Genomic DNA, 12367 nt, shown 5'->3' with positions numbered 1-12367 from the left:
GACTCCCTCCACCGCGCATGCGCCGCCCGGGGATGTCATTTCCGCGCCAGCTGGCGGGGCAACAAAGGCCGTTTCCGCCAGCTGGCGGGGCGGAAATTCCTCCGGCGTCGGCCTAGCCCCTCAAGGTTGGGGCTCGGCCCCCAAAGATGCGGAGCATTCTGCACCTTTGGGGCGGCGCGATGCCCGTCTGATTGGCGCCGTTTTGGGCGCCAGTCGGCAACATCGCGCCGTTTCGGGAGAATTTCGCCCCTGGATCCCGCTTAGACATGGCGAGAAACAAATTAAGGTCAATCTCCATCTCATTAACGGGAACGACCCCCTGTTGATTGGCCTCCTGAGGTCTGACCGGCTCCTCAGTAAGCAGTCACATGGGGCTCCTGTAGCAAACCTATTTAGAAACATGAAGCAAAATGGCTGCTCTGGGGATCGGAGGAGGTGAGTAACCATCTTGGAAAACGGACAATCAGCCTGGGGAACACCGGGCTGCTGACCCAGTGATCTGATCCATCAGTGGGAGGGGGGGGGGGGGGGGGTCGCCCTTGGGCTGCGGGGTTGCAGAGGCGAGGGGCTCAGCAGCTGCGTTTCCAACATGCCACCCCCAGATTGTGTATATCCATAACAGGGGCAACTTCAGCTTCTGTCTGTCCATCCCACCGAACACCCCCAGGACAGGGCCTCATCACGAACACCCCCAGGACAGGGCCTCATCACGAACACCCCCAGGACAGGGCCTCATCACGAACACCCCCAGGACAGGGCCTCATCACGAACACCCCCAGGACAGGGCCTCATCACGAACACCCCCAGGACAGGGCCCCTTCACGAACACCCCCAGGACAGGGCCTCATCACGAATCATCTGCTGATTTTACCTGCAGGAAGTGCTGCCATCTCCAGCTCCTCCAAGACCGAGTTAGGGAACTGGAGCTGGAGTTGGAAGAACTTCGGATCATTCGGGAGGCAGAGGGGGTCATAGATAGCAGCTTCAGGGAATTAGTTACACCAAAGATTGGAGATAGGTGGGTAACTGTAAGAGGGGCTGGGAAAAAGCAGTCAGTGCAGGGATCCCCTGCGGTCGTTCCCCTGAGAAACAAGTATACCGCTTTGGATACTTGTGGGGGGGGGGACTTACCAGGGGTAAGCCATGGGGTACGGGCCTCTGGCACAGAGTCTGTCCCTGTTGCTCAGAAGGGAAGGGGGGAGAGGAGCAGAGCATTAGTAATTGGGGACTCGATAGTCAGGGGCACAGATAGGAGATTTTGTGGGAGCGTGAGAGACTCACGTTTGGTATGTTGCCTCCCAGGTGCAAGGGTACGTGATGTCTCGGATCGTGTTTTCCGGGTCCTTAGGGGGGAGGGGGAGCAGCCCCAAGTCGTGGTCCACATTGGCACTAACGACATAGGTAGGAAAGGGGACAAGGATGTCAGGCAGGCTTCCAGGGAGCTAGGATGGAAGCTCAGAACTAGAACAAACAGAGTTGTTATCTCTGGGTTGTTGCCCGTGCCACGTGATAGTGAGATGAGGAATAGGGAGAGAGAGCATTTAAACACGTGGCTACAGGGATGGGGCAGGCGGGAGGGATTCAGATTTCTGGATAACTGGGGCTCTTTCTGGGGAAGGTGGGACCTCTACAGACAGGATGGTCTACATCTGAACCTGAGGGGCACAAATATCCTGGGGGGGAGATTTGTTAGTGCTCTTTGGGGGGGTTTAAACTAATGCAGCAGGGGCATGGGAACCTGGATTGTAGTTTTAGGGTAAGGGAGAATGAGAGTATAGAGGTCAGGAGCACAGATTTGACGTCACAGGAGGGGGCCAGTGTTCAGGTAGGAGGTTTGAAGTGTGTCTACTTCAATGCCAGGAGTATACGAAACAAGGTAGGGGAACTGGCAGCATGGGTTGGTACCTGGGACTTCGATGTTGTGGCCATTTCGGAGACATGGATAGAGCAGGGACAGGAATGGATGTTGCAGGTTCCGGGGTTTAGGTGTTTTAGTAAGCTCAGAGAAGGAGGCAAAAGAGGGGGAGGTGTGGCGCTGCTAGTCAAGAGCAGTATTACGGTGGCGGAGAGAATGCTAGATGGGGACTCTTCTTCCGAGGTAGTATGGGCTGAAGTTAGAAACAGGAAAGGAGAGGTCACCCTGTTGGGAGTTTTTTATAGGCCTCCTAATAGTTCTAGGGATGTAGAGGAAAGGATGGCGAAGATGATTCTGGATATGAGCGAAAGTAACAGGGTCGTTATTATGGGAGACTTTAACTTTCCAAATATTGACTGGAAAAGATATAGTTCGAGTACAATAGATGGGTCGTTTTTTGTACAGTGTGTGCAGGAGGGTTTCCTGAAACAATATGTTGACAGGCCAACAAGAGGCGAGGCCACGTTGGATTTGGTTTTGGGTAATGAACCAGGCCAGGTGTTGGATTTGGAGGTAGGAGAGCACTTTGGGGACAGTGACCACAATTCGGTGACGTTTACGTTAATGATGGAAAGGGATAAGTATACACCGCAGGGCAAGAGTTATAGCTGGGGGAAGGGCAATTATGATGCCATTAGACGTGACTTGGGGGGGATAAGGTGGAGAAGTAGGCTGCAAGTGTTGGGCACACTGGATAAGTGGGGCTTGTTCAAGGATCAGCTACTGCGTGTTCTTGATAAGTATGTACCGGTCAGGCAGGGAGGAAGGCGTCGAGCGAGGGAACCGTGGTTTACCAAGGAAGTGGAATCTCTTGTTAAGAGGAAGAAGGAGGCCTATGTGAAGATGAAGTGTGAAGTTTCGGTTGGGGCGATGGATAGTTACAAGGTAGCGAGGAAGGATCTAAAGAGAGAGCTAAGACGAGCAAGGAGGGGACATGAGAAGTATTTGGCAGGAAGGATCAAGGAAAACCCAAAAGCTTTCTATAGGTATGTCAGGAATAAGCGAATGACTAGGGAAAGAGTAGGACCAGTCAAGGACAGGGATGGGAAATTGTGTGTGGAGTCTGAAGAGATAGGCGAGATACTAAATGAATATTTTTCGTCAGTATTCACTCAGGAAAAAGATAATGTTGTGGAGGAGAATGCTGAGCCCCAGGCTAATAGAATAGATGGCATTGAGGTACGTAGGGAAGAGGTGTTGGCAATTCTGGACAGGCTGAAAATAGATAAGTCCCCGGGACCTAATGGGATTTATCCTAGGATTCTCTGGGAGGCCAGGGAAGAGATTGCTGGACCTTTGGCTTTGATTTTTATGTCATCATTGGCTACAGGAATAGTGCCAGAGGACTGGAGGACAGCAAATGTGGTCCCTTTGTTCAAAAAGGGGAGCAGAGACAACTCCGGCAACTATAGACCGGTGAGCCTCACGTCTGTAGTGGGTAAAGTCTTGGAGGGGATTATAAGAGACAAGATTTATAATCATCTAGATAGGAATAATATGATCAGGGATAGTCAGCATGGCTTTGTGAAGGGTAGGTCATGCCTCACAAACCTTATTGAGTTCTTTGAGAAGGTGACTGAACAGGTAGACGAGGGTAGAGAAGTTGATGTGGTGTATATGGATTTCAGCAAAGCGTTTGATAAGGTTCCCCACGGTAGGCTATTGCAAAAAATACGGAGGCTGGGGATTGAGGGTGATTTAGAGATGTGGATCAGAAATTGGCTAGCTGAAAGAAGACAGAGGGTGGTGGTTGATGGGAAATGTTCAGAATGGAGTACAGTCACAAGTGGAGTACCACAAGGATCTGTTCTGGGGCCGTTGCTGTTTGTCATTTTTATCAATGACCTAGAGGAAGGCGCAGAAGGGTGGGTGAGTAAATTTGCAGACGATACTAAAGTCGGTGGTGTTGTCGATAGTGTGGAAGGATGTAGCAGGTTACAGAGGGATATAGATAAGCTGCAGAGCTGGGCTGAGAGGTGGCAAATGGAGTTTAATGTAGAGAAGTGTGAGGTGATTCACTTTGGAAGGAATAACAGGAATGCGGAATATTTGGCTAATGGTAAAGTTCTTGAAAGTGTGGATGAGCAGAGGGATCTAGGTGTCCATGTACATAGATCCCTGAAAGTTGCCACCCAGGTTGATAGGGTTGTGAAGAAGGCCTATGGAGTGTTGGCCTTTATTGGTAGAGGGATTGAGTTCCGGAGTCAGGAGGTCATGTTGCAGCTGTACAGAACTCTGGTACGGCCGCATTTGGAGTATTGCGTACAGTTCTGGTCACCGCATTATAGGAAGGACGTGGAGGCTTTGGAGCGGGTGCAGAGGAGATTTACCAGGATGTTGCCTGGTATGGAGGGAAAATCTTATGAGGAAAGGCTGATGGACTTGAGGTTGTTTTCGTTGGAGAGAAGAAGGTTAAGAGGAGATTTAATAGAGGCATACAAAATGATCAGGGGGTTGGATAGGGTGGACAGTGAGAGCCTTCTCCCGCGGATGGATATGGCTGGCACGAGGGGACATAACTTTAAACTGAGGGGTAATAGATATAGGACAGAGGTCAGAGGTAGGTTCTTTACGCAAAGAGTAGTGAGGCCGTGGAATGCCCTACCTGCTACAGTAGTGAACTCGCCAACATTGAGGGCATTTAAAAGTTTATTGGATAAACATATGGATGATAATGGCATAGTGTAGGTTAGATGGCTTTTGTTTCGGTGCAACATCGTGGGCCGAAGGGCCTGTACTGCGCTGTATTGTTCTATGTTCTATGTTCTATGAACACCCCCAGGACAGGGCCTCATCACGAACACCCCTAAGACAGGGCCTCATCACGAACACCCCCAGGACAGGGCCTCATCACGAACACCCCCAGGACAGGGCCTCATCACGAACACCCCCAGGACAGGGCCTCATCACGAACACCCCCAGGACAGGGCCTCATCACGAACACCCCCAGGACAGGGCCTCATCACGAACACCCCCAGGACAGGGCCTCATCACGAACACCCCCAGGACAGGGCCCCTTCACGAACAGCCCCAGGACAGGGCCCCTTCACGAACACCCCTAGGACAGGGCTTCATCACGAACACCCCCAGAACAGGGCCCCTTCATGAACAGCCCCAGGACAGGGCCCCTTCACGAACACCCCTAGGACAGGGCTTCATCACGAACACCCCCAGAACAGGGCCCCTTCATGAACAGCCCCAGGACAGGGCCCCTTCACGAACACCCCTAGGACAGGGCCCCTTCACGAACATCCCCAGGACAGGGCCTCATCACGAACACCGCCAGGACAGGGCCTCATCACGAACACCCCCAGGACAGGGCTCATCAATGGTACTTGGTGCCTGCGTGACCAGCTGCTGGGTTATATCACGGGAGGCCGTTAGATAACAGGTTGTTTCTGTTAACTGTATGGAGATTGGCTTTAAGTGGTTGATTCTTTGCATGCTAGCCTTTACCTACCTTTTTAACACAGTTACTCAACCTACTACAGCCCTCTTACCTTTGTAATTTATTTTGTTTAGATTTAAGATTCCAGTTTTGGATTGAATTACATCACTTCCAAACTTGATGTAAAATGTCCTCATATTATGGTCACACTTCCCTAAATGCTGCTTTATAACAAGACTATTAATTATCCCAGTCTCATTGCACAATACTAGATCTAATATAACCCATTCTCTAATTGGTTCCTCGATGTGCTGTTTTAGAAAATCATCTGATATACATTGCAGGAATTTGTCCTCCATAGCATTATTCTTAATTAATTTGCCCAGTTTACCTGTAGATTAAAGTCCCCATGATTACTGAATTAGCCTTGTTGCGACACCCTGGGTTAGTGCACCATCAATTCCAGCCCCATAGGCCCCAGAGTCACAACACAAGTGAATTAACCAATAATTCTTATAAAAATGCCCAAATTCTTTGCCCTTTGGCTGCACAATAATTACAGTCACCAGGTTTGTAAGTTTAAACACAATTACTGTTTATTTATAACAGCGCTGCTCCAGCTCTGAATCCCGGGCTTCCAGCAGCTGGAGACACTTCCTGCACACATGCTGGCCCCGGGCACTGGAAATGTTTCCGGCTTCCCACATGGAGCAAGAGGAGCAAACCTAGGCTTTGAGCTCTCCTGCCATGACTTACCCCTTTTAAATTAAAGCTTTGGAAGATACTTTATTTTAGATTAATTCCAATTCTCCCAGGCCCTTCCTTGCTTGTCCTCATTACTACCAACTGTAGCCCTTAGATTATAAACCACAAAACCTATTTTCAAACTATAATTGATGAAAGTTGTAAAGACTTACCAACCTTATCCACTACTTACCAATCAGCTCTCTCCCTTGTAGCCTCAGCTGCAGCAGGGCAAGAACCCGCTCTGAAGATATAAAAGTTACAAAGCAAGGAGAAATGAGTGAATGTCAGTCTGGGTGTCCCTTAAATATGGTGCCAGGACCTCTGATCCACAAAGGAATGGTGTGTGGCATCTTCCCTCCCACTTCACCGAGATTCTCTGTGCTCCTTGCTGATGTATAATTAATGAGTTGAAGAACAGCAGATCGTGCGTGTTAACCTGTCCTCCTGTCCAGCGGGAAGCTCACTGACTTCCCCTATGGGCACCAGGCTTAGTCTCCAAAGGAAAAACTGAACTGTTCATCTTTATCTTCTGATCTAAGGTCCTCTTTCACTAAAGTACTGATCTCCTCCTTTATTAACAGTTCTACTCCACTGTTTTCTTTTTTGTCTATCCTTCCTAAATGTCAACTATTCTTGAATATTTAGTTCCCAGCTCTGGTCACTCTGCAGTATGCATCCATAATGACAATACGTTAACTTGTATTTCTGCCGTTAATTCATCTGTCTTGTTGCAAACGTTGCATGCATTCAGAGAGAGTGTCTTTAATTCTATCTTATTATTATTGCAATCTTTGACCTTATCTGCTTTTAGATTTGTAAATTCGGTCTGTCCTTTGCTGCCTGCTCATCATTTCCTTTAGTGCTGTTCTCTTACCTTCTCCTCGCTCTAATTTATCACAACGTTCCTCACTTGACTTCTTGCCCCCACTATTTAGTTTAAAGCCCTCTCTCCTGACCTCGTTGTATGATTTGTCAGAAGTCCTGCCCCAGCAGGGTTCAGGTGAAGACGGTCCCAACGGCACAGCTCCCACTTTCCCGAGTCCTGCCGCCAGTCTTCCATGAATCAAATCTCATTTCTCCCACACCGCGCTTTGAGCCACACATTTCATTCTCTAATCTTATTTACCCTGTGCTATTTGCTCATGGCGCAGGTAATAATCCTGAGCCATGACCTTTGAGGTTCTGTTTTTTAATTTAGCCTCTCGCTTACCCTCTAAGCAGGACCTCTTTTCTAGTCTGATCGAGGTGGACGTTTGCGGACCGCTCCCACTGCAAGTTCCTCTCCAACCCCAAGCAGATGTCCGGAACCCTGGTACTGGGCAGGCAACACAACTGTCTGGAATCGGCAATCAGCAGCACAAACCTATATGTATACTCGGACTATACTGTCCATTGCCGCCACTGCATTCCTATAAACTCCCCTCAATTGAATGGCTTCTTATACCACAGTCCCATGGTCAGTTTGATCATCCAACCTGCAGTACCCACTTTCATCCATGGGGGCAGCACGAACCTCAAATCTGTTGGACAATTGCAGCGGCTGAGGCCCCTTCCTTACACATTCCAGCTAACAGCAAACAGAGTTGGTCTAAATGGGTCTATTTCGAGTTGGCAGGGGGTGACGTGTGGTGCGCCACAGGGATCAGTGCTGGGGCCTCAACTTTTTACAATTTATGTAAATGCTGTGGCTGATTTTTCCTAAATTTGCTGATGACAAAAAGATTTGATTTGATTTATTATTGTCACATGTATTAGTATACAGTGAAAAGTACTATTTCTCGCATGCTATGCAGACAACGCATACCGTCCATAGGGAAGGAAGGAGAGACTGCAGAATGTAATGAAGTTTTAGAAGCATAGAACAAGAGTAAAAGAAACAATTAGAGGGTATGCTGGGCACAGCTAGCAAGAAGTCGCCTCGCTCCGGCGCCATCAAAGATACGTATCTAAGTAAATTGTGAAGAGGACATAAGGAGGCTGCAAAGGGGCATTGGCAGGTTCAGTGACTGGGCAGAAATCGCAAATGGGAGGATGTGGACAAATGTGAAATTGTCCATTTTGGCAGGAAGAATAAAAGAGAAGCTTATTATCTAAATGGTGAGAGATTGCAGAGCTCGGAGATGCAGAGGGATCTGGATGTCTTAGTGCATGAATCACAAAAGGCTGGTCTACAGGTACAAGTCTTTAGGAAAGCTAATGGAGTGATATTGTTTATTGGGAAGAGAACTAATTATAAATGTAGGGAGGTCATGCTTCAGTTGTACAGGGCATTGGTCAGACCACATCTGGAGTATTGTGCACAGTATTGGCCTCCTTGTTTAAGCAAAGATGTAAATGTGTTGGAAACAGTTCAGGGAGGGTTTACCAGACGAATACCAGGACTGGGCAGTATTTTATGAGGAAAGTTTGGGGAGGTTGGGTTTCTATCCACTAGAGTTTAGAGTAAGAGGCGACTTGATTGAAACCTTTAAGATCCTGCGGGGTGTTGACAGGATGGATGTGGAGGGGATGTTTCCTCTCGTGGGAGAATCGAGAACGAGGTGGTCATTGTTTAAAAATAAGCAGCGGGACCCTCCGTTTCGCTGGCAGCGCACTCACGCCCGCAGATTTCCCGACGGCGTGGGGGTGGGGAAACCCCATTGGGCAGCTTCCGGGACGGAGAGTCCTCCTGCCGGCAGGGGGGTGCCCCACCCAGGGGGGGGGATCCCACCCAAGGAGTGGCTCATTTAATACAGCGGAGAGGAGAAATGTTTCCTCTGACGACCGTTAGCCTCTGGAACTCTCTCCCTCAAAAGGCTGTGGAAGCAGCATCTGAATATCTTTAAGACAGAGCTGGATGGATTTTTGTTTCAGAAAGGGGTGAAAGGTTATTGGGGATGAAAGGTTATCGGGGCGAAAGGTTATCGGGGTGAAAGGTTTTCAGGGTTGAAAGGTTATCGGGGTTGAAAGGTTATCGGGGGTGAAAGGTTATCGGGGTGAAAGGTTATCGGGGGTGAAAGGTTATCGGGGGTCGGCAGGAATGTGGGGTTGAGGTTACAATCCGATCAGCCAATGATCTTATTGAATGGGGAGCAGGCCGAGGGGCCGAATGGCCTCCTCCTGTTCCTAGTTCATATGTTCTCAATGCCCTTGTCTGTGTCACTTTGCAGCAACACCCTCCTGTCCCCGACAATAGACCAACTCAGACGGCCACATCCTCAGGAACATGACTGACTTCTCAAAAAGAGTTCAGGTAACGCTCCCCTTCCCTGGCACTCGGTCTCCACTTCAATAACATTGAGCTGATACTATCAGCATTGCCCCAGTTAGACACCATGACCCAGGCTCAGCCAGCTTTCATCTTCAAATCATTATCCAATGAATTGTCACTTTGAGAAAGAGGGTACATGTGTGTGTGGGGAGTGAGTGGAGAGGGAGTGAGTGGAGGGAGAGTGAGTGGAGGGGGAGTGAGTGGAGGGGGAGTGAGTGGAGGGAGAGTGAGTGGAGGGGGAGTGAGTGGAGGGGGAGTGAGTGGAGGGAGAGTGAGTGGAAGGGGGAGTGAGTGGAGGGGGAGTGAGTGGAGGGAGAGTGAGTGGAGGGGGAGTGAGTGGAGGGGGAGTGAGTGGAGGGGGAGTGAGTGGAGGGGGAGTGAGTGGAGGGGGAGTGAGTGGAGGGGGAGTGAGTGGAGGGAGAGTGAGTGGAGGGGGAGTGAGTGGAGGGGGAGTGAGTGGAGAGGGAGTGAGTGGAGAGGGAGTGAGTGGAGGGGGAGTGAGTGGAGGGAGAGTGAGTGGAGGGGGAGTGAGTGGAGGGGGAGTGAGTGGAGGGGGAGTGAGTGGAGAGGGAGTGAGTGGAGGGGGAGTGAGTGGAGAGGGAGTGAGTGGAGGGGGAGTGAGTGGAGGGAGAGTGAGTGGAGGGGGAGTGAGTGGAGGGGGAGTGAGTGGAGGGGGAGTGAATGGAGGGAGAGTGAGTGGAGGGGGAGTGAGTGGAGGGGGAGTGAGTGGAGAGGGAGTGAGGGGAGGGGGAGTGAATGGAGGGAGAGTGAGTGGAGGGGGAGTGAGTGGAGGGGGAGTGAATGGAGGGAGAGTGAGTGGAGGGGGAGTGAGTGGAGGGGGAGTGAGTGGAGAGGGAGTGAGTGGAGAGGGAGTGAGTGGAGGGGGAGTGAATGGAGGGAGAGTGAGTGGAGGGGGAGTGAGTGGAGAGGGAGTGAGTGGAGGGGGAGTGAGTGGAGGGAGAGTGAGTGGAGGGGGAGTGAGTGGAGGGGGAGTGAGTGGAGGGGGAGTGAATGGAGGGAGAGTGAGTGGAGGGGGAGTGAGTGGAGGGGTAGTGAGTGGAGAGGGAGTGAGTGGAGGGGGAGTGAATGGAGGGAGAGTGAGTGGAGGGGGAGTGAGTGGAGGGGGAGTGAGTGGAGGGGGAGTGAGTGGAGGGAGAGTGAGTGGAGGGGGACTGAGTGGAGGGGGAGTGAGTGGAGGGGGAGAGAGTGGAGGGGGAGTGAGTGGAGGGGGAGTGAGTGGAGGGGGACTGAGTGGAGGGCGAGTGAGTGGATGGGGACTGAGTGGAGGGGGAGTGAGTGGAGGGGGAGTGAGTGGAGGGGGAGTGAGTGGAGGGGGAGTGAGTGGAGGGGGAGTGAGTGGAGGGGGAGTGAATGGAGGGGGAGTGAGTGGAGGGGGAGTGAGTGGAGGGGGAGTGAGTGGAGGGAGAGTGAGTGGAGGGGGAGTGAGTGGAGGGGGAGTGGGTGGAGGGGGAGTGAGTGGAGGGAGAGTGAATGGAGGGGGAGTGAATGGAGGGGGAGTGAGTGGAGGGGGAGTGAGTGGAGGGAGAGTGAGTGGAGGGGGAGTGAGTGGAGGGGGAGTGGGTGGAGGGGGAGTGAGTGGAGGGAGAGTGAATGGAGGGGGAGTGAGTGGAGGGGGAGTGAGTGGAGGGGGAGTGAGTGGAGGGAGAGTGAGTGGAGGGGGAGTGAGTGGAGGGGGAGTGGGTGGAGGGGGAGTGAGTGGAGGGAGAGTGAGTGGAGGGGGAGTGAGTGGAGGGGGAGTGAGTGGAGGGAGAGTGAGTGGAGGGGGACTGAGTGGAGGGGGAGTGAGTGGAGGGGGAGAGAGTGGAGGGGGAGTGAGTGGAGGGGGAGTGAGTGGAGGGGGAGTGAGTGGAGGGGGAGTGAGTGGAGGGGGAGTGAGTGGAGGGGGAGTGAGTGGAGGGGGTGAGTGGAGGGGGAGTGAGTGGAGGGGGAGTGAGTGGAGGGGGAGTGAGTGGAGGGGGAGTGAGTGGAGGGGGAGTGAGTGGAGGGGGAGTGAGTGGAGGGAGAGTGAGTGGAAGGGGGAGTGAGTGGAGGGGGAGTGAGTGGAGGGAGAGTGAGTGGAGGGGGAGTGAGTGGAGGGGGAGTGAGTGGAGGGGGAGTGAGTGGAGGGGGAGTGAGTGGAGGGAGAGTGAGTGGAGGGGGAGTGAGTGGAGGGGGAGTGAGTGGAGAGGGAGTGAGTGGAGAGGGAGTGAGTGGAGGGGGAGTGAGTGGAGGGAGAGTGAGTGGAGGGGGAGTGAGTGGAGGGGGAGTGAGTGGAGGGGGAGTGAGTGGAGAGGGAGTGAGTGGAGGGGGAGTGAGTGGAGAGGGAGTGAGTGGAGGGGGAGTGAGTGGAGGGAGAGTGAGTGGAGGGGGAGTGAGTGGAGGGGGAGTGAGTGGAGGGGGAGTGAATGGAGGGAGAGTGAGTGGAGGGGGAGTGAGTGGAGGGGGAGTGAGTGGAGAGGGAGTGAGGGGAGGGGGAGTGAATGGAGGGAGAGTGAGTGGAGGGGGAGTGAGTGGAGGGGGAGTGAATGGAGGGAGAGTGAGTGGAGGGGGAGTGAGTGGAGGGGGAGTGAGTGGAGAGGGAGTGAGTGGAGAGGGAGTGAGTGGAGGGGGAGTGAATGGAGGGAGAGTGAGTGGAGGGGGAGTGAGTGGAGAGGGAGTGAGTGGAGGGGGAGTGAGTGGAGGGAGAGTGAGTGGAGGGGGAGTGAGTGGAGGGGGAGTGAGTGGAGGGGGAGTGAATGGAGGGAGAGTGAGTGGAGGGGGAGTGAGTGGAGGGGTAGTGAGTGGAGAGGGAGTGAGTGGAGGGGGAGTGAATGGAGGGAGAGTGAGTGGAGGGGGAGTGAGTGGAGGGGGAGTGAGTGGAGGGGGAGTGAGTGGAGGGAGAGTGAGTGGAGGGGGACTGAGTGGAGGGGGAGTGAGTGGAGGGGGAGAGAGTGGAGGGGGAGTGAGTGGAGGGGGAGTGAGTGGAGGGGGACTGAGTGGAGGGGGAGTGAGTGGAGGGCGAGTGAGTGGATGGGGACTGAGTGGAGGGGGAGTGAGTGGAGGGGGAGTGAGTGGAGGGGGAGTGAGT

The sequence above is a fragment of the Scyliorhinus torazame genome, chromosome 16 (assembly GCF_047496885.1).
Source record: "Scyliorhinus torazame isolate Kashiwa2021f chromosome 16, sScyTor2.1, whole genome shotgun sequence".
In the NCBI taxonomy this organism is placed as follows: domain Eukaryota; kingdom Metazoa; phylum Chordata; class Chondrichthyes; order Carcharhiniformes; family Scyliorhinidae; genus Scyliorhinus; species Scyliorhinus torazame.
The sequence above is the reverse complement of the archived record's forward strand: the minus strand, read 5'-3'. Positions refer to the sequence as shown.